This window comes from Phyllobates terribilis, unplaced genomic scaffold (genome assembly GCF_046119375.1).
Source record: "Phyllobates terribilis strain yellow unplaced genomic scaffold, ASM4611937v1 Scaffold_737__1_contigs__length_740118, whole genome shotgun sequence".
In the NCBI taxonomy this organism is placed as follows: domain Eukaryota; kingdom Metazoa; phylum Chordata; class Amphibia; order Anura; family Dendrobatidae; genus Phyllobates; species Phyllobates terribilis.
Genome location: NW_027363497.1, coordinates 607,067 through 632,321, shown reverse-complemented (window position 1 = coordinate 632,321; position 25,255 = coordinate 607,067). Strand labels below are relative to the sequence as shown.

The window sequence follows — 25,255 nt, the reverse complement described above, 5'->3', positions numbered from 1 at the left end:
TTTCTTTTTTGGTTTGCTACAATGCCTTTTCTGAAACGTTGTCTCCCTCTGCTGGAACACTGACTTCTTTCATTTAATGCCTGCAGACTATAAAAGAGAAACCAACCCAAAAAGTTTGGTTGATTAGTCTGTGGCATTCTTTTAAACTGTTGCTTATGGCGGTCTCTGTGAGCTTCTCAGTGACATTCAGCCATCCAGGTATCCCGCCTGCAGTAGACGGAATGTGGCAATGGAACGCTGGCTGCGCGTGTCATAATAGGCTCTGAGCCTTTATATACCTGCGCACAGCAGCAGCCACCTTCAGTCTGCTGCTGGACAGCCAGCAGCAGCAGCAGCAGCAGGAGAGGTAATTAATCAGCAACCCTCCTGCTAAGGGTAGACAGCTGCTCGTTCCACCCCCCCCCCCCCGCCTTAATTGGTTCTCCTCAATTCCAACGGTGTTGAGGCGGGTGGGAACAGCCGGGGGTTGAGGGTACTGTGCTAAAAGAGGTGGAGTTATGCAGATCTAAAACGCGTGGATTGCAGCAGCAGCAAGCCGAAAAGTGCAGGCATGTGAGGGATCTAGAGGTTGACAGCATGTCTTCTTAACGGGAGTCCAGGTGGCCATCTCCACAAATGGACTTTTCAGAATCCTTGGGTGGCACCGTAGTCGGAAACCAATTCTGGTTATCGCTTCTCGGCCTTTTGGCTAAGATCAAGTGTAGTATCTGTTCTTATCAGTTTAATATCTGATACGTCCCCTATCTGGGGACCATATATTAAATGGATTTTTAGAACAGGGAGATGGAAAAAGAGCTTGCTCTGTCCACTCCACGCATTGACCTGGTATTGCAGTATCTCCAGGACCGGTGCACCCCTTCTTTAATGCAGTTTCTAAAATCAGAAAGAATTGAATTCAATGCTTTTTGTTCATTTGGCTTGTTTGTCGGATTTTGGGATGGACTCTTTGGCTTTGCTTTTCTTCTCCTCATTGGATTTTTCATGTTAAAAGTTGCAGAAGCCAGATGACAAGCTCATTTTGGTTCAACTTCAGCAACTGTGCATTGCATTGCCATGTAATGTAATGCAATGCTATCTATCTAGCTCTCCCTCTATACTTCCTTTTGGATAAACAGACATATTAGGCAAGCATTTTGGAGCTTTCACCTAAATAACTACAGGTGGTGAGATAAGCTGCACAATATAATTGACCTTTCAGTATATTGTTGCACACACACCATCTATTTAGCAAATGCCCTTGTTATCAACAGCAGCCTTTTAAACTCACCTGAGCTAACAGGTATGTGAGCTGGTTACTCTGCTGCGCTTAAAATTTCTTTTTTGGTTTGCTACAATGCCTTTTCTGAAACGTTGTCTCCCTCTGCTGGAACACTGACTTCTTTCATTTAATGCCTGCAGACTATAAAAGAGAAACCAACCCAAAAAGTTTGGTTGATTAGTCTGTGGCATTCTTTTAAACTGTTGCTTATGGCGGTCTCTGTGAGCTTCTCAGTGACATTCAGCCATCCAGGTATCCCGCCTGCAGTAGACGGAATGTGGCAATGGAACGCTGGCTGCGCGTGTCATAATAGGCTCTGAGCCTTTATATACCTGCGCACAGCAGCAGCCACCTTCAGTCTGCTGCTGGACAGCCAGCAGCAGCAGCAGCAGCAGGAGAGGTAATTAATCAGCAACCCTCCTGCTAAGGGTAGACAGCTGCTCGTTCCACCCCCCCCCCCCGCCTTAATTGGTTCTCCTCCCTTCCATCGGTGTTGAGGCGGGTGGGAACAGCCGGGGGTTGAGGGTACTGTGCTAAAAGAGGTGGAGTTATGCAGATCTAAAACGCGTGGATTGCAGCAGCAGCAAGCCGAGAAGTGCAGGCATGTGAGGGATCTAGAGGTTGACAGCATGTCTTCTTAACGGGAGTCCAGGTGGCCATCTCCACAAATGGACTTTTCAGAATCCTTGGGTGGCACCGTAGTCGGAAACCAATTCTGGTTATCGCTTCTCGGCCTTTTGGCTAAGATCAAGTGTAGTATCTGTTCTTATCAGTTTAATATCTGATACGTCCCCTATCTGGGGACCATATATTAAATGGATTTTTAGAACAGGGAGATGGAAAAAGAGCTTGCTCTGTCCACTCCACGCATTGACCTGGTATTGCAGTATCTCCAGGACCGGTGCACCCCTTCTTTAATGCAGTTTCTAAAATCAGAAAGAATTGAATTCAATGCTTTTTGTTCATTTGGCTTGTTTGTCGGATTTTGGGATGGACTCTTTGGCTTTGCTTTTCTTCTCCTCATTGGATTTTTCATGTTAAAAGTTGCAGAAGCCAGATGACAAGCTCATTTTGGTTCAACTTCAGCAACTGTGCATTGCATTGCCATGTAATGTAATGCAATGCTATCTATCTAGCTCTCCCTCTATACTTCCTTTTGGATAAACAGACATATTAGGCAAGCATTTTGGAGCTTTCACCTAAATAACTACAGGTGGTGAGATAAGCTGCACAATATAATTGACCTTTCAGTATATTGTTGCACACACACCATCTATTTAGCAAATGCCCTTGTTATCAACAGCAGCCTTTTAAACTCACCTGAGCTAACAGGTATGTGAGCTGGTTACTCTGCTGCGCTTAAAATTTATTTTTTGGTTTGCTACAATGCCTTTTCTGAAACGTTGTCTCCCTCTGCTGGAACACTGACTTCTTTCATTTAATGCCTGCAGACTATAAAAGAGAAACCAACCCAAAAAGTTTGGTTGATTAGTCTGTGGCATTCTTTTAAACTGTTGCTTATGGCGGTCTCTGTGAGCTTCTCAGTGACATTCAGCCATCCAGGTATCCCGCCTGCAGTAGACGGAATGTGGCAATGGAACGCTGGCTGCGCGTGTCATAATAGGCTCTGAGCCTTTATATACCTGCGCACAGCAGCAGACACCTTCAGTCTGCTGCTGGACAGCCAGCAGCAGCAGCAGCAGGAGAGGTAATTAATCAGCAACCCTCCTGCTAAGGGTAGACAGCTGCTCGTTCCACCCCCCCCCCCCGCCTTAATTGGTTCTCCTCCCTTCCAACGGTGTTGAGGCGGGTGGGAACAGCCGGGGGTTGAGGGTACTGTGCTAAAAGAGGTGGAGTTATGCAGATCTAAAACGCGTGGATTGCAGCAGCAGCAAGCCGAAAAGTGCAGGCATGTGAGGGATTTAGAGGTTGACAGCATGTCTTCTTAACGGGAGTCCAGGTGGCCATCTCCACAAATGGACTTTTCAGAATCCTTGGGTGGCACCGTAGTCAGAAACCAATTCTGGTTATCGCTTCTCGGCCTTTTGGCTAAGATCAAGTGTAGTATCTGTTCTTATCAGTTTAATATCTGATACGTCCCCTATCTGGGTACCATATATTAAATGGATTTTTAGAACAGGGAGATGGAAAAAGAGCTTGCTCTGTCCACTCCACGCATTGACCTGGTATTGCAGTATCTCCAGGACCGGTGCACCCCTTCTTTAATGCAGTTTCTAAAATCAGAAAGAATTGAATTCAATGCTTTTTGTTCATTTGGCTTGTTTGTCGGATTTTGGGATGGACTCTTTGGCTTTGCTTTTCTTCTCCTCATTGGATTTTTCATGTTAAAAGTTGCAGAAGCCAGATGACAAGCTCATTTTGGTTCAACTTCAGCAACTGTGCATTGCATTGCCATGTAATGTAATGCAATGCTATCTATCTAGCTCTCCCTCTATACTTCCTTTTGGATAAACAGACATATTATGCAAGCATTTTGGAGCTTTCACCTAAATAACTACAGGTGGTGAGATAAGCTGCACAATATAATTGACCTTTCAGTATATTGTTGCACACACACCATCTATTTAGCAAATGCCCTTGTTATCAACAGCAGCCTTTTAAACTCACCTGAGCTAACAGGTATGTGAGCTGGTTACTCTGCTGCGCTTAAAATTTCTTTTTTGGTTTGCTACAATGCCTTTTCTGAAACGTTGTCTCCCTCTGCTGGAACACTGACTTCTTTCATTTAATGCCTGCAGACTATAAAAGAGAAACCAACCCAAAAAGTTTGGTTGATTAGTCTGTGGCATTCTTTTAAACTGTTGCTTATGGCGGTCTCTGTGAGCTTCTCAGTGACATTCAGCCATCCAGGTATCCCGCCTGCAGTAGACGGAATGTGGCAATGGAACGCTGGCTGCGCGTGTCATAATAGGCTCTGAGCCTTTATATACCTGCGCACAGCAGCAGCCACCTTCAGTCTGCTGCTGGACAGCCAGCAGCAGCAGCAGCAGCAGGAGAGGTAATTAATCAGCAACCCTCCTGCTAAGGGTAGACAGCTGCTCGTTCCACCCCCCCCCCCCGCCTTAATTGGTTCTCCTCCCTTCCAACGGTGTTGAGGCGGGTGGGAACAGCCGGGGGTTGAGGGTACTGTGCTAAAAGAGGTGGAGTTATGCAGATCTAAAATGCGTGGATTGCAGCAGCAGCAAGCCGAAAAGTGCAGGCATGTGAGGGATCTAGAGGTTGACAGCATGTCTTCTTAACGGGAGTCCAGGTGGCCATCTCCACAAATGGACTTTTCAGAATCCTTGGGTGGCACCGTAGTCGGAAACCAATTCTGGTTATCGCTTCTCGGCCTTTTGGCTAAGATCAAGTGTAGTATCTGTTCTTATCAGTTTAATATCTGATACGTCCCCTATCTGGGGACCATATATTAAATGGATTTTTAGAACAGGGAGATGGAAAAAGAGCTTGCTCTGTCCACTCCACGCATTGACCTGGTATTGCAGTATCTCCAGGACTGGTGCACCCCTTCTTTAATGCAGTTTCTAAAATCAGAAAGAATTGAATTCAATGCTTTTTGTTCATTTGGCTTGTTTGTCGGATTTTGGGATGGACTCTTTGGCTTTGCTTTTCTTCTCTTCATTGGATTTTTCATGTTAAAAGTTGCAGAAGCCAGATGACAAGCTCATTTTGGTTCAACTTCAGCAACTGTGCATTGCATTGCCATGTAATGTAATGCAATGCTATCTATCTAGCTCTCCCTCTATACTTCCTTTTGGATAAACAGACATATTAGGCAAGCATTTTGGAGCTTTCACCTAAATAACTACAGGTGGTGAGATAAGCTGCACAATATAATTGACCTTTCAGTATATTGTTGCACACACACCATCTATTTAGCAAATGCCCTTGTTATCAACAGCAGCCTTTTAAACTCACCTGAGCTAACAGGTATGTGAGCTGGTTACTCTGCTGCGCTTAAAATTTCTTTTTTGGTTTGCTACAATGCCTTTTCTGAAACGTTGTCTCCCTCTGCTGGAACACTGACTTCTTTCATTTAATGCCTGCAGACTATAAAAGAGAAACCAACCCAAAAAGTTTGGTTGATTAGTCTGTGGCATTCTTTTAAACTGTTGCTTATGGCGGTCTCTGTGAGCTTCTCAGTGACATTCAGCCATCCAGGTATCCCGCCTGCAGTAGACGGAATGTGGCAATGGAACGCTGGCTGCGCGTGTCATAATAGGCTCTGAGCCTTTATATACCTGCGCACAGCAGCAGCCACCTTCAGTCTGCTGCTGGACAGCCAGCAGCAGCAGCAGCAGGAGAGGTAATTAATCAGCAACCCTCCTGCTAAGGGTAGACAGCTGCTCGTTCCACCCCCCCCCGCCTTAATTGGTTCTCCTCCCTTCCAACGGTGTTGAGGCGGGTGGGAACAGCCGGGGGTTGAGGGTACTGTGCTAAAAGAGGTGGAGTTATGCAGATCTAAAACGCGTGGATTGCAGCAGCAGCAAGCCGAAAAGTGCAGGCATGTGAGGGATCTAGAGGTTGACAGCATGTCTTCTTAACGGGAGTCCAGGTGGCCATCTCCACAAATGGACTTTTCAGAATCCTTGGGTGGCACCGTAGTCGGAAACCAATTCTGGTTATCGCTTCTCGGCCTTTTGGCTAAGATCAAGTGTAGTATCTGTTCTTATCAGTTTAATATCTGATACGTCCCCTATCTGGGGACCATATATTAAATGGATTTTTAGAACAGGGAGATGGAAAAAGAGCTTGCTCTGTCCACTCCACGCATTGACCTGGTATTGCAGTATCTCCAGGACCGGTGCACCCCTTCTTTAATGCAGTTTCTAAAATCAGAAAGAATTGAATTCAATGGTTTTTGTTCATTTGGCTTGTTTGTCGGATTTTGGGATGGACTCTTTGGCTTTGCTTTTCTTCTCCTCATTGGATTTTTCATGTTAAAAGTTGCAGAAGTCAGATGACAAGCTCATTTTGGTTCAACTTCAGCAACTGTGCATTGCATTGCCATGTAATGTAACGCAATGCTATCTATCTAGCTCTCCCTCTATACTTCCTTTTGGATAAACAGACATATTAGGCAAGCATTTTGGAGCTTTCACCTAAATAACTACAGGTGGTGAGATAAGCTGCACAATATAATTGACCTTTCAGTATATTGTTGCACACACACCATCTATTTAGCAAATGCCCTTGTTATCAACAGCAGCCTTTTAAACTCACCTGAGCTAACAGGTATGTGAGCTGGTTACTCTGCTGCGCTTAAAATTTCTTTTTTGGTTTGCTACAATGCCTTTTCTGAAACGTTGTCTCCCTCTGCTGGAACACTGACTTCTTTCATTTAATGCCTGCAGACTATAAAAGAGAAACCAACCCAAAAAGTTTGGTTGATTAGCCTGTGGCATTCTTTTAAACTGTTGCTTATGGCGGTCTCTGTGAGCTTCTCAGTGACATTCAGCCATCCAGGTATCCCGCCTGCAGTAGACGGAATGTGGCAATGGAACGCTGGCTGCGCGTGTCATAATAGGCTCTGAGCCTTTATATACCTGCGCACAGCAGCAGCCACCTTCAGTCTGCTGCTGGACAGCCAGCAGCAGCAGCAGCAGGAGAGGTAATTAATCAGCAACCCTCCTGCTAAGGGTAGACAGCTGCTCGTTCCACCCCCCCCCCGCCTTAATTGGTTCTCCTCCCTTCCAACGGTGTTGAGGCGGGTGGGAACAGCCGGGGGTTGAGGGTACTGTGCAAAAAGAGGTGGAGTTATGCAGATCTAAAACGCGTGGATTGCAGCAGCAGCAAGCCGAAAAGTGCAGGCATGTGAGGGATCTAGAGGTTGACAGCATGTCTTCTTAACGGGAGTCCAGGTGGCCATCTCCACAAATGGATTTTTCAGAATCCTTGGGTGGCACCGTAGTCGGAAACCAATTCTGGTTATCGCTTCTCGGCCTTTTGGCTAAGATCAAGTGTAGTATCTGTTCTTATCAGTTTAATATCTGATACGTCCCCTATCTGGGGACCATATATTAAATGGATTTTTAGAACAGGGAGATGGAAAAAGAGCTTGCTCTGTCCACTCCACGCATTGACCTGGTATTGCAGTATCTCCAGGACCGGTGCACCCCTTCTTTAATGCAGTTTCTAAAATCAGAAAGAATTGAATTCAATGCTTTTTGTTCATTTGGCTTGTTTGTCGGATTTTGGGATGGACTCTTTGGCTTTGCTTTTCTTCTCCTCATTGGATTTTTCATGTTAAAAGTTGCAGAAGTCAGATGACAAGCTCATTTTGGTTCAACTTCAGCAACTGTGCATTGCATTGCCATGTAATGTAACGCAATGCTATCTATCTAGCTCTCCCTCTATACTTCCTTTTGGATAAACAGACATATTAGGCAAGCATTTTGGAGCTTTCACCTAAATAACTACAGGTGGTGAGATAAGCTGCACAATATAATTGACCTTTCAGTATATTGTTGCACACACACCATCTATTTAGCAAATGCCCTTGTTATCAACAGCAGCCTTTTAAACTCACCTGAGCTAACAGGTATGTGAGCTGGTTACTCTGCTGCGCTTAAAATTTCTTTTTTGGTTTGCTACAATGCCTTTTCTGAAACGTTGTCTCCCTCTGCTGGAACACTGACTTCTTTCATTTAATGCCTGCAGACTATAAAAGAGAAACCAACCCAAAAAGTTTGGTTGATTAGTCTGTGGCATTCTTTTAAACTGTTGCTTATGGCGGTCTCTGTGAGCTTCTCAGTGACATTCAGCCATCCAGGTATCCCGCCTGCAGTAGACGGAATGTGGCAATGGAACGCTGGCTGCGCGTGTCATAATAGGCTCTGAGCCTTTATATACCTGCGCACAGCAGCAGCCACCTTCAGTCTGCTGCTGGACAGCCAGCAGCAGCAGCAGCAGGAGAGGTAATTAATCAGCAACCCTCCTGCTAAGGGTAGACAGCTGCTCGTTCCACCACCCCCCCCCCGCCTTAATTTCTTCTCCTCCCTGCCAAAGGTGTTGAGGCGGGTGGGAACAGCCGGGGGTTGAGGGTACTGTGCTAAAAGAGGTGGAGTTATGCAGATCTAAAACGCGTGGATTGCAGCAGCAGCAAGCCGAAAAGTGCAGGCATGTGAGGGATCTAGAGGTTGACAGCATGTCTTCTTAACGGGAGTCCAGGTGGCCATCTCCACAAATGGACTTTTCAGAATCCTTGGGTGGCACCGTAGTCGGAAACCAATTCTGGTTATCGCTTCTCGGCCTTTTGGCTAAGATCAAGTGTAGTATCTGTTCTTATCAGTTTAATATCTGATACGTCCCCTATCTGGGGACCATATATTAAATGGATTTTTAGAACAGGGAGATGGAAAAAGAGCTTGCTCTGTCCACTCCACGCATTGACCTGGTATTGCAGTATCTCCAGGACCGGTGCACCCCTTCTTTAATGCAGTTTCTAAAATCAGAAAGAATTGAATTCAATGCTTTTTGTTCATTTGGCTTGTTTGTCGGATTTTGGGATGGACTCTTTGGCTTTGCTTTTCTTCTCCTCATTGGATTTTTCATGTTAAAAGTTGCAGAAGCCAGATGACAAGCTCATTTTGGTTCAACTTCAGCAACTGTGCATTGCATTGCCATGTAATGTAATGCAATGCTATCTATCTAGCTCTCCCTCTATACTTCCTTTTGGATAAACAGACATATTAGGCAAGCATTTTGGAGCTTTCACCTAAATAACTACAGGTGGTGAGATAAGCTGCACAATATAATTGACCTTTCAGTATATTGTTGCACACACACCATCTATTTAGCAAATGCCCTTGTTATCAACAGCAGCCTTTTAAACTCACCTGAGCTAACAGGTATGTGAGCTGGTTACTCTGCTGCGCTTAAAATTTCTTTTTTGGTTTGCTACAATGCCTTTTCTGAAACGTTGTCTCCCTCTGCTGGAACACTGACTTCTTTCATTTAATGCCTGCAGACTATAAAAGAGAAACCAACCCAAAAAGTTTGGTTGATTAGCCTGTGGCATTCTTTTAAACTGTTGCTTATGGCGGTCTCTGTGAGCTTCTCAGTGACATTCAGCCATCCAGGTATCCCGCCTGCAGTAGACGGAATGTGGCAATGGAACGCTGGCTGCGCGTGTCATAATAGGCTCTGAGCCTTTATATACCTGCGCACAGCAGCAGCCACCTTCAGTCTGCTGCTGGACAGCCAGCAGCAGCAGCAGCAGGAGAGGTAATTAATCAGCAACCCTCCTGCTAAGGGTAGACAGCTGCTCGTTCCACCCCCCCCCCGCCTTAATTGGTTCTCCTCCCTTCCAACGGTGTTGAGGCGGGTGGGAACAGCCGGGGGTTGAGGGTACTGTGCTAAAAGAGGTGGAGTTATGCAGATCTAAAACGCGTGGATTGCAGCAGCAGCAAGCCGAAAAGTGCAGGCATGTGAGGGATCTAGAGGTTGACAGCATGTCTTCTTAACGGGAGTCCAGGTGGCCATCTCCACAAATGGACTTTTCAGAATCCTTGGGTGGCACCGTAGTCGGAAACCAATTCTGGTTATCGCTTCTCGGCCTTTTGGCTAAGATCAAGTGTAGTATCTGTTCTTATCAGTTTAATATCTGATACGTCCCCTATCTGGGGACCATATATTAAATGGATTTTTAGAACAGGGAGATGGAAAAAGAGCTTGCTCTGTCCACTCCACGCATTGACCTGGTATTGCAGTATCTCCAGGACCGGTGCACCCCTTCTTTAATGCAGTTTCTAAAATCAGAAAGAATTGAATTCAATGCTTTTTGTTCATTTGGCTTGTTTGTCGGATTTTGGGATGGACTCTTTGGCTTTGCTTTTCTTCTCCTCATTGGATTTTTCATGTTAAAAGTTGCAGAAGCCAGATGACAAGCTCATTTTGGTTCAACTTCAGCAACTGTGCATTGCATTGCCATGTAATGTAATGCAATGCTATCTATCTAGCTCTCCCTCTATACTTCCTTTTGGATAAACAGACATATTAGGCAAGCATTTTGGAGCTTTCACCTAAATAACTACAGGTGGTGAGATAAGCTGCACAATATAATTGACCTTTCAGTATATTGTTGCACACACACCATCTATTTAGCAAATGCCCTTGTTATCAACAGCAGCCTTTTAAACTCACCTGAGCTAACAGGTATGTGAGCTGGTTACTCTGCTGCTCTTAAAATTTCTTTTTTGGTTTGCTACAATGCCTTTTCTGAAACGTTGTCTCCCTCTGCTGTAACACTGACTTCTTTCATTTAATGCCTGCAGACTATAAAAGAGAAACCAACCCAAAAAGTTTGGTTGATTAGTCTGTGGCATTCTTTTAAACTGTTGCTTATGGCGGTCTCTGTGAGCTTCTCAGTGACATTCAGCCATCCAGGTATCCCGCCTGCAGTAGACGGAATGTGGCAATGGAACGCTGGCTGCGCGTGTCATAATAGGCTCTGAGCCTTTATATACCTGCGCACAGCAGCAGCCACCTTCAGTCTGCTGCTGGACAGCCAGCAGCAGCAGCAGCAGCAGGAGAGGTAATTAATCAGCAACCCTCCTGCTAAGGGTAGACAGCTGCTCGTTCCACCCCCCCCCCCCGCCTTAATTGGTTCTCCTCCCTTCCAACGGTGTTGAGGCGGGTGGGAACAGCCGGGGGTTGAGGGTACTGTGCTAAAAGAGGTGGAGTTATGCAGATCTAAAACGCGTGGATTGCAGCAGCAGCAAGCCGAAAAGTGCAGGCATGTGAGGGATCTAGAGGTTAACAGCATGTCTTCTTAACGGGAGTCCAGGTGGCCATCTCCACAAATGGACTTTTCAGAATCCTTGGGTGGCACCGTAGTCGGAAACCAATTCTGGTTATCGCTTCTCGGCCTTTTGGCTAAGATCAAGTGTAGTATCTGTTCTTATCAGTTTAATATCTGATACGTCCCCTATCTGGGGACCATATATTAAATGGATTTTTAGAACAGGGAGATGGAAAAAGAGCTTGCTCTGTCCACTCCACGCATTGACCTGGTATTGCAGTATCTCCAGGACCGGTGCACCCCTTCTTTAATGCAGTTTCTAAAATCAGAAAGAATTGAATTCAATGCTTTTTGTTCATTTGGCTTGTTTGTCGGATTTTGGGATGGACTCTTTGGCTTTGCTTTTCTTCTCCTCATTGGATTTTTCATGTTAAAAGTTGCAGAAGCCAGATGACAAGCTCATTTTGGTTCAACTTCAGCAACTGTGCATTGCATTGCCATGTAATGTAATGCAATGCTATCTATCTAGCTCTCCCTCTATACTTCCTTTTGGATAAACAGACATATTAGGCAAGCATTTTGGAGCTTTGACCTAAATAACTACAGGTGGTGAGATAAGCTGCACAATATAATTGACCTTTCAGTATATTGTTGCACACACACCATCTATTTAGCAAATGCCCTTGTTATCAACAGCAGCCTTTTAAACTCACCTGAGCTAACAGGTATGTGAGCTGGTTACTCTGCTGCGCTTAAAATTTCTTTTTTGGTTTGCTACAATGCCTTTTCTGAAACGTTGTCTCCCTCTGCTGGAACACTGACTTCTTTCATTTAATGCCTGCAGACTATAAAAGAGAAACCAACCCAAAAAGTTTGGTTGATTAGTCTGTGGCATTCTTTTAAACTGTTGCTTATGGCGGTCTCTGTGAGCTTCTCAGTGACATTCAGCCATCCAGGTATCCCGCCTGCAGTAGACGGAATGTGGCAATGGAACGCTGGCTGCGCGTGTCGTAATAGGCTCTGAGCCTTTATATACCTGCGCACAGCAGCAGCCACCTTCAGTCTGCTGCTGGACAGCCAGCAGCAGCAGCATCAGGAGAGGTAATTAATCAGCAACCCTCCTGCTAAGGGTAGACAGCTGCTCGTTCCACCCCCCCCCGCCTTAATTGGTTCTCCTCCCTTCCAACGGTGTTGAGGCGGGTGGGAACAGCCGGGGGTTGAGGGTACTGTGCTAAAAGAGGTGGAGTTATGCAGATCTAAAACGCGTGGATTGCAGCAGCAGCAAGCCGAAAAGTGCAGGCATGTGAGGGATCTAGAGGTTGACAGCATGTCTTCTTAACGGGAGTCCAGGTGGCCATCTCCACAAATGGACTTTTCAGAATCCTTGGGTGGCACCGTAGTCGGAAACCAATTCTGGTTATCGCTTCTCGGCCTTTTGGCTAAGATCAAGTGTAGTATCTGTTCTTATCAGTTTAATATCTGATACGTCCCCTATCTGGGGACCATATATTAAATGGATTTTTAGAACAGGGAGATGGAAAAAGAGCTTGCTCTGTCCACTCCACGCATTGACCTGGTATTGCAGTATCTCCAGGACCGGTGCACCCCTTCTTTAATGCAGTTTCTAAAATCAGAAAGAATTGAATTCAATGCTTTTTGTTCATTTGGCTTGTTTGTCGGATTTTGGGATGGACTCTTTGGCTTTGCTTTTCTTCTCCTCATTGGATTTTTCATGTTAAAAGTTGCAGAAGCCAGATGACAAGCTCATTTTGGTTCAACTTCAGCAACTGTGCATTGCATTGCCATGTAATGTAATGCAATGCTATCTATCTAGCTCTCCCTCTATACTTCCTTTTGGATAAACAGACATATTAGGCAAGCATTTTGGAGCTTTCACCTAAATAACTACAGGTGGTGAGATAAGCTGCACAATATAATTGACCTTTCAGTATATTGTTGCACACACACCATCTATTTAGCAAATGCCCTTGTTATCAACAGCAGCCTTTTAAACTCACCTGAGCTAACAGGTATGTGAGCTGGTTACTCTGCTGCGCTTAAAATTTCTTTTTTGGTTTGCTACAATGCCTTTTCTGAAACGTTGTCTCCCTCTGCTGGAACACTGACTTCTTTCATTTAATGCCTGCAGACTATAAAAGAGAAACCAACCCAAAAAGTTTGGTTGATTAGTCTGTGGCATTCTTTTAAACTGTTGCTTATGGCGGTCTCTGTGAGCTTCTCAGTGACATTCAGCCATCCAGGTATCCCGCCTGCAGTAGACGGAATGTGGCAATGGAACGCTGGCTGCGCGTGTCATAATAGGCTCTGAGCCTTTATATACCTGCGCACAGCAGCAGCCACCTTCAGTCTGCTGCTGGACAGCCAGCAGCAGCAGCAGCAGCAGGAGAGGTAATTAATCAGCAACCCTCCTGCTAAGGGTAGACAGCTGCTCGTTCCACCCCCCCCCCCCCGCCTTAATTGGTTCTCCTCCCTTCCAACGGTGTTGAGGCGGGTGGGAACAGCCGGGGGTTGAGGGTACTGTGCTAAAAGAGGTGGAGTTATGCAGATCTAAAACGCGTGGATTGCAGCAGCAGCAAGCCGAAAAGTGCAGGCATGTGAGGGATCTAGAGGTTGACAGCATGTCTTCTTAACGGGAGTCCAGGTGGCCATCTCCACAAATGGACTTTTCAGAATCCTTGGGTGGCACCGTAGTCGGAAACCAATTCTGGTTATCGCTTCTCGGCCTTTTGGCTAAGATCAAGTGTAGTATCTGTTCTTATCAGTTTAATATCTGATACGTCCCCTATCTGGGGACCATATATTAAATGGATTTTTAGAACAGGGAGATGGAAAAAGAGCTTGCTCTGTCCACTCCACGCATTGACCTGGTATTGCAGTATCTCCAGGACCGGTGCACCCCTTCTTTAATGCAGTTTCTAAAATCAGAAAGAATTGAATTCAATGCTTTTTGTTCATTTGGCTTGTTTGTCGGATTTTGGGATGGACTCTTTGGCTTTGCTTTTCTTCTCCTCATTGGATTTTTCATGTTAAAAGTTGCAGAAGCCAGATGACAAGCTCATTTTGGTTCAACTTCAGCAACTGTGCATTGCATTGCCATGTAATGTAATGCAATGCTATCTATCTAGCTCTCCCTCTATACTTCCTTTTGGATAAACAGACATATTAGGCAAGCATTTTGGAGCTTTCACCTAAATAACTACAGGTGGTGAGATAAGCTGCACAATATAATTGACCTTTCAGTATATTGTTGCACACACACCATCTATTTAGCAAATGCCCTTGTTATCAACAGCAGCCTTTTAAACTCACCTGAGCTAACAGGTATGTGAGCTGGTTACTCTGCTGCGCTTAAAATTTCTTTTTTGGTTTGCTACAATGCCTTTTCTGAAACGTTGTCTCCCTCTGCTGGAACACTGACTTCTTTCATTTAATGCCTGCAGACTATAAAAGAGAAACCAACCCAAAAAGTTTGGTTGATTAGTCTGTGGCATTCTTTTAAACTGTTGCTTATGGCGGTCTCTGTGAGCTTCTCAGTGACATTCAGCCATCCAGGTATCCCGCCTGCAGTAGACGGAATGTGGCAATGGAACGCTGGCTGCGCGTGTCATAATAGGCTCTGAGCCTTTATATACCTGCGCACAGCAGCAGCCACCTTCAGTCTGCTGCTGGACAGCCAGCAGCAGCAGCAGCAGGAGAGGTAATTAATCAGCAACCCTCCTGCTAAGGGTAGACAGCTGCTCGTTTCACCCCCCCCCCCCGCCTTAATTGGTTCTCCTCCCTTCCAACGGTGTTGAGGCGGGTGGGAACAGCCGGGGGTTGAGGGTACTGTGCTAAAAGAGGTGGAGTTATGCAGATCTAAAACGCGTGGATTGCAGCAGCAGCAAGCCGAAAAGTGCAGGCATGTGAGGGATCTAGAGGTTGACAGCATGTCTTCTTAACGGGAGTCCAGGTGGCCATCTCCACAAATGGACTTTTCAGAATCCTTGGGTGGCACCGTAGTCAGAAACCAATTCTGGTTATCGCTTCTCGGCCTTTTGGCTAAGATCAAGTGTAGTATCTGTTCTTATCAGTTTAATATCTGATACGTCCCCTATCTGGGGACCATATATTAAATGGATTTTTAGAACAGGGAGATGGAAAAAGAGCTTGCTCTGTCCACTCCACGCATTGACCTGGTATTGCAGTATCTCCAGGACCGGTGCACCCCTTCTTTAATGCAGTTTCTAAAATCAGAAAGAATTGAATTCAATGCTTTTTGCTCATTTGGCTTGTTTGTCGGATTTTGGGATGGACTCTTTGTCTTTGCTTTTCTTCTCCTCATTGGATTTTTCATGTTAAAAGTTGCAGAAGCCAGATGACAAGCTCATTTTGGTTCAACTTCAGCAACTGTGCATTGCATTGCCATGTAATCTAATGCAATGCTATCTATCTAGCTCTCCCTCTATACTTCCTTTTGGATAAATAGACATATTAGGCAAGCATTTTGGAGCTTTCACCTAAATAACTACAGGTGGTGAGATAAGCTGCACAATATAATTGACCTTTCAGTATATTGTTGCACACACACCATCTATTTAGCAAATGCCCTTGTTATCAACAGCAGCCTTTTAAACTCACCTGAGCTAACAGGTATGTGAGCTGGTTACTCTTCTGCGCTTAAAATTTCTTTTTTGGTTTGCTACAATGCCTTTTCTGAAACGTTGTCTCCCTCTGCTGGAACACTGACTTCTTTCATTTAATGCCTGCAGACTATAAAAGAGAAACCAACCCAAAAAGTTTGGTTGATTAGTCTGTGGCATTCTTTTAAACTGTTGCTTATGGCGGTCTCTGTGAGCTTCTCAGTGACATTCAGCCATCCAGGTATCCCGCCTGCAGTAGACGGAATGTGGCAATGGAACGCTGGCTGCGCGTGTCATAATAGGCTCTGAGCCTTTATATACCTGCGCACAGCAGCAGCCACCTTCAGTCTGCTGCTGGACAGCCAGCAGCAGCAGCAGGAGAGGTAATTAATCAGCAACCCTCTTGCTAAGGGTAGACAGCTGCTCGTTCCACCCCCCCCCCGCCTTAATTGGTTCTCCTCCCTTCCAACGGTGTTGAGGCGGGTGGGAACAGCCGGGGGTTGAGGGTACTGTGCTAAAAGAGGTGGAGTTATGCAGATCTAAAACGCGTGGATTGCAGCAGCAGCAAGCCGAAAAGTGCAGGCATGTGAGGGATCTAGAGGTTGACAGCATGTCTTCTTAACGGGAGTCCAGGTGGCCATCTCCACAAATGGACTTTTCAGAATCCTTGGGTGGCACCGTAGTCGGAAACCAATTCTGGTTATCGCTTCTCGGCCTTTTGGCTAAGATCAAGTGTAGTATCTGTTCTTATCAGTTTAATATCTGATACGTCCCCTATCTGGGGACCATATATTAAATGGATTTTTAGAACAGGGAGATGGAAAAAGAGCTTGCTCTGTCCACTCCACGCATTGACCTGGTATTGCAGTATCTCCAGGACCGGTGCACCCCTTCTTTAATGCAGTTTCTAAAATCAGAAAGAATTGAATTCAATGCTTTTTGTTCATTTGGCTTGTTTGTCGGATTTTGGGATGGACTCTTTGGCTTTGCTTTTCTTCTCCTCATTGGATTTTTCATGTTAAAAGTTGCAGAAGCCAGATGACAAGCTCATTTTGGTTCAACTTCAGCAACTGTGCATTGCATTGCCATGTAATGTAATGCAATGCTATCTATCTAGCTCTCCCTCTATACTTCCTTTTGGATAAACAGACATATTAGGCAAGCATTTTGGAGCTTTCACCTAAATAACTACAGGTGGTGAGATAAGCTGCACAATATAATTGACCTTTCAGTATATTGTTGCACACACACCATCTATTTAGCAAATGCCCTTGTTATCAACAGCAGCCTTTTAAACTCACCTGAGCTAACAGGTATGTGCGCTGGTTACTCTGCTGCGCTTAAAATTTCTTTTTTGGTTTGCTACAATGCCTTTTCTGAAACGTTGTCTCCCTCTGCTGGAACACTGACTTCTTTCATTTAATGCCTGCAGACTATAAAAGAGAAACCAACCCAAAAAGTTTGGTTGATTAGTCTGTGGCATTCTTTTAAACTGTTGCTTATGGCGGTCTCTGTGAGCTTCTCAGTGACATTCAGCCATCCAGGTATCCCGCCTGCAGTAGACGGAATGTGGCAATGGAACGCTGGCTGCGCGTGTCATAATAGGCTCTGAGCCTTTATATACCTGCGCACAGCAGCAGCCACCTTCAGTCTGCTGCTGGACAGCCAGCAGCAGCAGCAGGAGAGGTAATTAATCAGCAACCCTCCTGCTAAGGGTAGACAGCTGCTCGTTCCACCCCCCCCCCCCGCCTTAATTGGTTCTCCTCCCTTCCAACGGTGTTGAGGCGGGTGGGAACAGCCGGGGGTTGAGGGTACTGTGCTAAAAGAGGTGGAGTTATGCAGATCTAAAACGCGTGGATTGCAGCAGCAGCAAGCCGAAAAGTGCAGGCATGTGAGGGATCTAGAGGTTGACAGCATGTCTTCTTAACGGGAGTCCAGGTGGCCATCTCCACAAATGGACTTTTCAGAATCCTTGGGTGGCACCGTAGTCGGAAACCAATTCTGGTTATCGCTTCTCGGCCTTTTGGCTAAGATCAAGTGTAGTATCTGTTCTTATCAGTTTAATATCTGATACGTCCCCTATCTGGGGACCATATATTAAATGGATTTTTAGAACAGGGAGATGGAAAAAGAGCTTGCTCTGTCCACTCCACGCATTGACCTGGTATTGCAGTATCTCCAGGACCGGTGCACCCCTTCTTTAATGCAGTTTCTAAAATCAGAAAGAATTGAATTCAATGCTTTTTGTTCATTTGGCTTGTTTGTCGGATTTTGGGATGGACTCTTTGGCTTTGCTTTTCTTCTCCTCATTGGATTTTTCATGTTAAAAGTTGCAGAAGCCAGATGACAAGCTCATTTTGGTTCAACTTCAGCAACTGTGCATTGCATTGCCATGTAATGTAATGCAATGCTATCTATCTAGCTCTCCCTCTATACTTCCTTTTGGATAAACAGACATATTAGGCAAGCATTTTGGAGCTTTCACCTAAATAACTACAGGTGGTGAGATAAGCTGCACAATATAATTGACCTTTCAGTATATTGTTGCACACACACCATCTATTTAGCAAATGCCCTTGTTATCAACAGCAGCCTTTTAAACTCACCTGAGCTAACAGGTATGTGAGCTGGTTACTCTGCTGCGCTTAAAATTTCTTTTTTGGTTTGCTACAATGCCTTTTCTGAAACGTTGTCTCCCTCTGCTGGAACACTGACTTCTTTCATTTAATGCCTGCAGACTATAAAAGAGAAACCAACCCAAAAAGTTTGGTTGATTAGTCTGTGGCATTCTTTTAAACTGTTGCTTATGGCGGTCTCTGTGAGCTTCTCAGTGACATTCAGCCATCCAGGTATCCCGCCTGCAGTAGACGGAATGTGGCAATGGAACGCTGGCTGCGCGTGTCATAATAGGCTCTGAGCCTTTATATACCTGCGCACAGCAGCAGCCACCTTCAGTCTGCTGCTGGACAGCCAGCAGCAGCAGCAGCAGGAGAGGTAATTAATCAGCAACCCTCCTGCTAAGGGTAGACAGCTGCTCGTTCCACCCCCCCCCCCCCCCGCCTTAATTGGTTCTCCTCCCTTCCAACGGTGTTGAGGCGGGTGGGAACAGCCGGGGGTTGAGGGTACTGTGCTAAAAGAGGTGGAGTTATGCAGATCTAAAACGCGTGGATTGCAGCAGCAGCAAGCCGAAAAGTGCAGGCATGTGAGGGATCTAGAGGTTGACAGCATGTCTTCTTAACGGGAGTCCAGGTGGCCATCTCCACAAATGGACTTTTCAGAATCCTTGGGTGGCACCGTAGTCGGAAACCAATTCTGGTTATCGCTTCTCGGCCTTTTGGCTAAGATCAAGTGTAGTATCTGTTCTTATCAGTTTAATATCTGATACGTCCCCTATCTGGGGACCATATATTAAATGGATTTTTAGAACAGGGAGATGGAAAAAGAGCTTGCTCTGTCCACTCCACGCATTGACCTGGTATTGCAGTATCTCCAGGACCGGTGCACCCCTTCTTTAATGCAGTTTCTAAAATCAGAAAGAATTGAATTCAATGCTTTTTGTTCATTTGGCTTGTTTGTCGGATTTTGGGATGGACTCTTTGGCTTTGCTTTTCTTCTCCTCATTGGATTTTTCATGTTAAAAGTTGCAGAAGCCAGATGACAAGCTCATTTTGGTTCAACTTCAGCAACTGTGCATTGCATTGCCATGTAATGTAATGCAATGCTATCTATCTAGCTCTCCCTCTATACTTCCTTTTGGATAAACAGACATATTAGGCAAGCATTTTGGAGCTTTCACCTAAATAACTACAGGTGGTGAGATAAGCTGCACAATATAATTGACCTTTCAGTATATTGTTGCACACACACCATCTATTTAGCAAATGCCCTTGTTATCAACAGCAGCCTTTTAAACTCACCTGAGCTAACAGGTATGTGAGCTGGTTACTCTGCTGCGCTTAAAATTTCTTTTTTGGTTTGCTACAATGCCTTTTCTGAAACGTTGTCTCCCTCTGCTGGAACACTAACTTCTTTCATTTAATGCCTGCAGACTATAAAAGAGAAACCAACCCAAAAAGTTTGGTTGATTAGTCTGTGGCATTCTTTTAAACTGTTGCTTATGGCGGTCTCTGTGAGCTTCTCAGTGACATTCAGCCATCCAGGTATCCCGCCTGCAGTAGACGGAATGTGGCAATGGAACGCTGGCTGCGCGTGTCATAATAGGCTCTGAGCCTTTATATACCTGCGCACAGCAGCAGCCACCTTCAGTCTGCTGCTGGACAGCCAGCAGCAGCAGCAGCAGCAGGAGAGGTAATTAATCAGCAACCCTCCTGCTAAGGGTAGACAGCTGCTCGTTCCACCCCCCCCCCCGCCTTAATTGGTTCTCCTCCCTTCCAACGGTGTTGAGGCGGGTGGGAACAGCCGGGGGTTGAGGGTACTGTGCTAAAAGAGGTGGAGTTATGCAGATCTAAAACGCGTGGATTGCAGCAGCAGCAAGCCGAAAAGTGCAGGCATGTGAGGGATCTAGAGGTTGACAGCATGTCTTCTTAACGGGAGTCCAGGTGGCCATCTCCACAAATGGACTTTTCAGAATCCTTGGGTGGCACCGTAGTCGGAAACCAATTCTGGTTATCGCTTCTCGGCCTTTTGGCTAAGATCAAGTGTAGTATCTGTTCTTATCAGTTTAATATCTGATACGTCCCCTATCTGGGGACCATATATTAAATGGATTTTTAGAACAGGGAGATGGAAAAAGAGCTTGCTCTGTCCACTCCACGCATTGACCTGGTATTGCAGTATCTCCAGGACCGGTGCACCCCTTCTTTAATGCAGTTTCTAAAATCAGAAAGAATTGAATTCAATGCTTTTTGTTCATTTGGCTTGTTTGTCGGATTTTGGGATGGACTCTGGCTTTGCTTTTCTTCTCCTCATTGGATTTTTCATGTTAAAAGTTGCAGAAGCCAGATGACAAGCTCATTTTGGTTCAACTTCAGCAACTGTGCATTGCATTGCCATGTAATGTAATGCAATGCTATCTATCTAGCTCTCCCTCTATACTTCCTTTTGGATAAACAGACATATTAGGCAAGCATTTTGGAGCTTTCACCTAAATAACTACAGGTGGTGAGATAAGCTGCACAATATAATTGACCTTTCAGTATATTGTTGCACACACACCATCTATTTAGCAAATGCCCTTGTTATCAACAGCAGCCTTTTAAACTCACCTGAGCTAACAGGTATGTGAGCTGGTTACTCTGCTGCGCTTAAAATTTCTTTTTTGGTTTGCTACAATGCCTTTTCTGAAACGTTGTCTCCCTCTGCTGGAACACTGACTTCTTTCATTTAATGCCTGCAGACTATAAAAGAGAAACCAACCCAAAAAGTTTGGTTGATTAGTCTGTGGCATTCTTTTAAACTGTTGCTTATGGCGGTCTCTGTGAGCTTCTCAGTGACATTCAGCCATCCAGGTATCCCGCCTGCAGTAGACGGAATGTGGCAATGGAACGCTGGCTGCGCGTGTCATAATAGGCTCTGAGCCTTTATATACCTGCGCACAGCAGCAGCCACCTTCAGTCTGCTGCTGGACAGCCAGCAGCAGCAGCAGGAGAGGTAATTAATCAGCAACCCTCCTGCTAAGGGTAGACAGCTGCTCGTTCCACCCCCCCCCCCGCCTTAATTGGTTCTCCTCCCTTCCAACGGTGTTGAGGCGGGTGGGAACAGCCGGGGGTTGAGGGTACTGTGCTAAAAGAGGTGGAGTTATGCAGATCTAAAACGCGTGGATTGCAGCAGCAGCAAGCCGAAAAGTGCAGGCATGTGAGGGATCTAGAGGTTGACAGCATGTCTTCTTAACGGGAGTCCAGGTGGCCATCTCCACAAATGGACTTTTCAGAATCCTTGGGTGGCACCGTAGTCGGAAACCAATTCTGGTTATCGCTTCTCGGCCTTTTGGCTAAGATCAAGTGTAGTATCTGTTCTTATCAGTTTAATATCTGATACGTCCCCTATCTGGGGACCATATATTAAATGGATTTTTAGAACAGGGAGATGGAAAAAGAGCTTGCTCTGTCCACTCCACGCATTGACCTGGTATTGCAGTATCTCCAGGACCGGTGCACCCCTTCTTTAATGCAGTTTCTAAAATCAGAAAGAATTGAATTCAATGCTTTTTGTTCATTTGGCTTGTTTGTCGGATTTTGGGATGGACTCTTTGGCTTTGCTTTTCTTCTCCTCATTGGATTTTTCATGTTAAAAGTTGCAGAAGCCAGATGACAAGCTCATTTTGGTTCAACTTCAGCAACTGTGCATTGCATTGCCATGTAATGTAATGCAATGCTATCTATCTAGCTCTCCCTCTATACTTCCTTTTGGATAAACAGACATATTAGGCAAGCATTTTGGAGCTTTCACCTAAATAACTACAGGTGGTGAGATAAGCTGCACAATATAATTGACCTTTCAGTATATTGTTGCACACACACCATCTATTTAGCAAATGCCCTTGTTATCAACAGCAGCCTTTTAAACTCACCTGAGCTAACAGGTATGTGAGCTGGTTACTCTGCTGCGCTTAAAATTTCTTTTTTGGTTTGCTACAATGCCTTTTCTGAAACGTTGTCTCCCTCTGCTGGAACACTGACTTCTTTCATTTAATGCCTGCAGACTATAAAAGAGAAACCAACCCAAAAAGTTTGGTTGATTAGTCTGTGGCATTCTTTTAAACTGTTGCTTATGGCGGTCTCTGTGAGCTTCTCAGTGACATTCAGCCATCCAGGTATCCCGCCTGCAGTAGACGGAATGTGGCAATGGAACGCTGGCTGCGCGTGTCATAATAGGCTCTGAGCCTTTATATACCTGCGCACAGCAGCAGCCACCTTCAGTCTGCTGCTGGACAGCCAGCAGCAGCAGCAGCAGCAGGAGAGGTAATTAATCAGCAACCCTCCTGCTAAGGGTAGACAGCTGCTAGTTCCACCCCCACCCCCACCCGCCTTAATTGGTTCTCCTCCCTTCCAACGGTGTTGAGGCGGGTGGGAACAGCCGGGGGTTGAGGGTACTGTGCTAAAAGAGGTGGAGTTATGCAGATCTAAAACGCGTGGATTGCAGCAGCAGCAAGCCGAAAAGTGCAGGCATGTGAGGGATCTAGAGGTTGACAGCATGTCTTCTTAACGGGAGTCCAGGTGGCCATCTCAAAAATGGACTTTTCAGAATCCTTGGGTGGCACCGTAGTCGGAAACCAATTCTGGTTATCGCTTCTCGGCCTTTTGGCTAAGATCAAGTGTAGTATCTGTTCTTATCAGTTTAATATCTGATACGTCCCCTATCTGGGGACCATATATTAAATGGATTTTTAGAACAGGGAGATGGAAAAAGAACTTGCTCTGTCCACTCCACGCATTGACCTGGTATTACAGTATCTCCAGGACCGGTGCACCCCTTCTTTAATGCAGTTTCTAAAATCAGAAAGAATTGAATTCAATGCTTTTTGTTCATTTGGCTTGTTTGTCGGATTTTGGGATGGACTCTTTGGCTTTGCTTTTCTTCTCCTCATTGGATTTTTCATGTTAAAAGTTGCAGAAGCCAGATGACAAGCTCATTTTGGTTCAACTTCAGCAACTGTGCATTGCATTGCCATGTAATGTAATGCAATGCTATCTATCTAGCTCTCCCTCTATACTTCCTTTTGGATAAACAGACATATTAGGCAAGCATTTTCGAGCTTTCACCTAAATGACTACAGGTGGTGAGATAAGCTGCACAATATAATTGACCTTTCAGTATATTGTTGCACACACACCATCTATTTAGCAAATGCCCTTGTTATCAACAGCAGCCTTTTAAACTCACCTGAGCTAACAGGTATGTGAGCTGGTTACTCTGCTGCGCTTAAAATTTCTTTTTTGGTTTGCTACAATGCCTTTTCTGAAACGTTGTCTCCCTCTGCTGGAACACTGACTTCTTTCATTTAATGCCTGCAGACTATAAAAGAGAAACCAACCCAAAAAGTTTGGTTGATTAGTCTGTGGCATTCTTTTAAACTGTTGCTTATGGCGGTCTCTGTGAGCTTCTCAGTGACATTCAGCCATCCAGGTATCCCGCCTGCAGTAGACGGAATGTGGCAATGGAACGCTGGCTGCGCGTGTCATAATAGGCTCTGGGCCTTTATATACCTGCGCACAGCAGCAGCCACGTTCAGTCTGCTGCTGGACAGCCAGCAGCAGCAGCAGCAGCAGGAGAGGTAATTAATCAGCAACCCTCCTGCTAAGGGTAGACAGCTGCTCGTTCCACCCCCCCCCCCCCCGCCTTAATTGGTTCTCCTCCCTTCCAACGGTGTTGAGGCGGGTGGGAACAGCCGGGGGTTGAGGATACTGTGCTAAAAGAGGTGGAGTTATGCAGATCTAAAACGCGTGGATTGCAGCAGCAGCAAGCCGAAAAGTGCAGGCATGTGAGGGATCTAGAGGTTGACAGCATGTCTTCTTAACGGGAGTCCAGGTGGCCATCTCCACAAATGGACTTTTCAGAATCCTTGGGTGGCACCGTAGTCGGAAACCAATTCTGGTTATCGCTTCTCGGCCTTTTGGCTAAGATCAAGTGTAGTATCTGTTCTTATCAGTTTAATATCTGATACGTCCCCTATCTGGGGACCATATATTAAATGGATTTTTAGAACAGGGAGATGGAAAAAGAGCTTGCTCTGTCCACTCCACGCATTGACCTGGTATTGCAGTATCTCCAGGACCGGTGCACCCCTTCTTTAATGCAGTTTCTAAAATCAGAAAGAATTGAATTCAATGCTTTTTGTTCATTTGGCTTGTTTGTCGGATTTTGGGATGGACTCTTTGGCTTTGCTTTTCTTCTCCTCATTGGATTTTTCATGTTAAAAGTTGCAGAAGCCAGATGACAAGCTCATTTTGGTTCAACTTCAGCAACTGTGCATTGCATTGCCATGTAATGTAATGCAATGCTATCTATCTAGCTCTCCCTCTATACTTCCTTTTGGATAAACAGACATATTAGGCAAGCATTTTGGAGCTTTCACCTAAATAACTACAGGTGGTGAGATAAGCTGCACAATATAATTGACCTTTCAGTATATTGTTGCACACACACCATCTATTTAGCAAATGCCCTTGTTATCAACAGCAGCCTTTTAAACTCACCTGAGCTAACAGGTATGTGAGCTGGTTACTCTGCTGCGCTTAAAATTTCTTTTTTGGTTTGCTACAATGCCTTTTCTGAAACGTTGTCTCCCTCTGCTGGAACACTGACTTCTTTCATTTAATGCCTGCAGACTATAAAAGAGAAACCAACCCAAAAAGTTTGGTTGATTAGTCTGTGGCATTCTTTTAAACTGTTGCTTATGGCGGTCTCTGTGAGCTTCTCAGTGACATTCAGCCATCCAGGTATCCCGCCTGCAGTAGACGGAATGTGGCAATGGAACGCTGGCTGCGCGTGTCATAATAGGCTCTGAGCCTTTATATACCTGCGCACAGCAGCAGCCACCTTCAGTCTGCTGCTGGACAGCCAGCAGCAGCAGCAGGAGAGGTAATTAATCAGCAACCCTCCTGCTAAGGGTAGACAGCTGCTCGTTCCACCCCC

The 25,255-nt window shown here is 45.4% G+C and overlaps 19 non-coding genes across 19 annotated transcripts; all 19 read left to right on the top strand.

Annotated features, from left to right (window-relative positions):
• The first annotated feature begins 668 nt into the window (after positions 1 to 668).
• LOC141238314 (U2 spliceosomal RNA) lies at positions 669 to 859 on the top strand. The gene has a single exon (XR_012303804.1). It is a non-coding gene; the product is annotated as a U2 spliceosomal RNA (small nuclear RNA).
• Positions 860 to 1,979: 1,120 nt separating this feature from the next.
• On the top strand, positions 1,980 to 2,170 carry LOC141238313 (U2 spliceosomal RNA). Its single transcript, XR_012303803.1, has one exon. It is a non-coding gene; the product is annotated as a U2 spliceosomal RNA (small nuclear RNA).
• A 1,117-nt stretch (positions 2,171 to 3,287) lies between these two features.
• On the top strand, positions 3,288 to 3,478 carry LOC141238463 (U2 spliceosomal RNA). The gene has a single exon (XR_012303947.1). It is a non-coding gene; the product is annotated as a U2 spliceosomal RNA (small nuclear RNA).
• Positions 3,479 to 4,598: 1,120 nt separating this feature from the next.
• Positions 4,599 to 4,789, top strand: LOC141238411 (U2 spliceosomal RNA). The gene has a single exon (XR_012303898.1). It is a non-coding gene; the product is annotated as a U2 spliceosomal RNA (small nuclear RNA).
• A 1,114-nt stretch (positions 4,790 to 5,903) lies between these two features.
• LOC141238312 (U2 spliceosomal RNA) lies at positions 5,904 to 6,094 on the top strand. The gene has a single exon (XR_012303802.1). It is a non-coding gene; the product is annotated as a U2 spliceosomal RNA (small nuclear RNA).
• Positions 6,095 to 7,209: 1,115 nt separating this feature from the next.
• On the top strand, positions 7,210 to 7,400 carry LOC141238311 (U2 spliceosomal RNA). Its single transcript, XR_012303801.1, has one exon. It is a non-coding gene; the product is annotated as a U2 spliceosomal RNA (small nuclear RNA).
• A 1,118-nt stretch (positions 7,401 to 8,518) lies between these two features.
• On the top strand, positions 8,519 to 8,709 carry LOC141238310 (U2 spliceosomal RNA). The gene has a single exon (XR_012303800.1). It is a non-coding gene; the product is annotated as a U2 spliceosomal RNA (small nuclear RNA).
• A 1,115-nt stretch (positions 8,710 to 9,824) lies between these two features.
• On the top strand, positions 9,825 to 10,015 carry LOC141238309 (U2 spliceosomal RNA). Its single transcript, XR_012303799.1, has one exon. It is a non-coding gene; the product is annotated as a U2 spliceosomal RNA (small nuclear RNA).
• Positions 10,016 to 11,135: 1,120 nt separating this feature from the next.
• Positions 11,136 to 11,326, top strand: LOC141238308 (U2 spliceosomal RNA). Its single transcript, XR_012303798.1, has one exon. It is a non-coding gene; the product is annotated as a U2 spliceosomal RNA (small nuclear RNA).
• Positions 11,327 to 12,440: 1,114 nt separating this feature from the next.
• Positions 12,441 to 12,631, top strand: LOC141238307 (U2 spliceosomal RNA). Its single transcript, XR_012303797.1, has one exon. It is a non-coding gene; the product is annotated as a U2 spliceosomal RNA (small nuclear RNA).
• Positions 12,632 to 13,752: 1,121 nt separating this feature from the next.
• On the top strand, positions 13,753 to 13,943 carry LOC141238306 (U2 spliceosomal RNA). Its single transcript, XR_012303796.1, has one exon. It is a non-coding gene; the product is annotated as a U2 spliceosomal RNA (small nuclear RNA).
• A 1,117-nt stretch (positions 13,944 to 15,060) lies between these two features.
• Positions 15,061 to 15,251, top strand: LOC141238305 (U2 spliceosomal RNA). Its single transcript, XR_012303795.1, has one exon. It is a non-coding gene; the product is annotated as a U2 spliceosomal RNA (small nuclear RNA).
• A 1,112-nt stretch (positions 15,252 to 16,363) lies between these two features.
• LOC141238303 (U2 spliceosomal RNA) lies at positions 16,364 to 16,554 on the top strand. The gene has a single exon (XR_012303793.1). It is a non-coding gene; the product is annotated as a U2 spliceosomal RNA (small nuclear RNA).
• A 1,114-nt stretch (positions 16,555 to 17,668) lies between these two features.
• LOC141238302 (U2 spliceosomal RNA) lies at positions 17,669 to 17,859 on the top strand. Its single transcript, XR_012303792.1, has one exon. It is a non-coding gene; the product is annotated as a U2 spliceosomal RNA (small nuclear RNA).
• Positions 17,860 to 18,979: 1,120 nt separating this feature from the next.
• LOC141238301 (U2 spliceosomal RNA) lies at positions 18,980 to 19,170 on the top strand. The gene has a single exon (XR_012303791.1). It is a non-coding gene; the product is annotated as a U2 spliceosomal RNA (small nuclear RNA).
• A 1,119-nt stretch (positions 19,171 to 20,289) lies between these two features.
• LOC141238300 (U2 spliceosomal RNA) lies at positions 20,290 to 20,480 on the top strand. The gene has a single exon (XR_012303790.1). It is a non-coding gene; the product is annotated as a U2 spliceosomal RNA (small nuclear RNA).
• Positions 20,481 to 21,591: 1,111 nt separating this feature from the next.
• Positions 21,592 to 21,782, top strand: LOC141238299 (U2 spliceosomal RNA). The gene has a single exon (XR_012303789.1). It is a non-coding gene; the product is annotated as a U2 spliceosomal RNA (small nuclear RNA).
• A 1,122-nt stretch (positions 21,783 to 22,904) lies between these two features.
• Positions 22,905 to 23,095, top strand: LOC141238486 (U2 spliceosomal RNA). The gene has a single exon (XR_012303969.1). It is a non-coding gene; the product is annotated as a U2 spliceosomal RNA (small nuclear RNA).
• Positions 23,096 to 24,217: 1,122 nt separating this feature from the next.
• LOC141238298 (U2 spliceosomal RNA) lies at positions 24,218 to 24,408 on the top strand. The gene has a single exon (XR_012303788.1). It is a non-coding gene; the product is annotated as a U2 spliceosomal RNA (small nuclear RNA).
• The last annotated feature ends 847 nt before the right edge of the window (positions 24,409 to 25,255 follow it).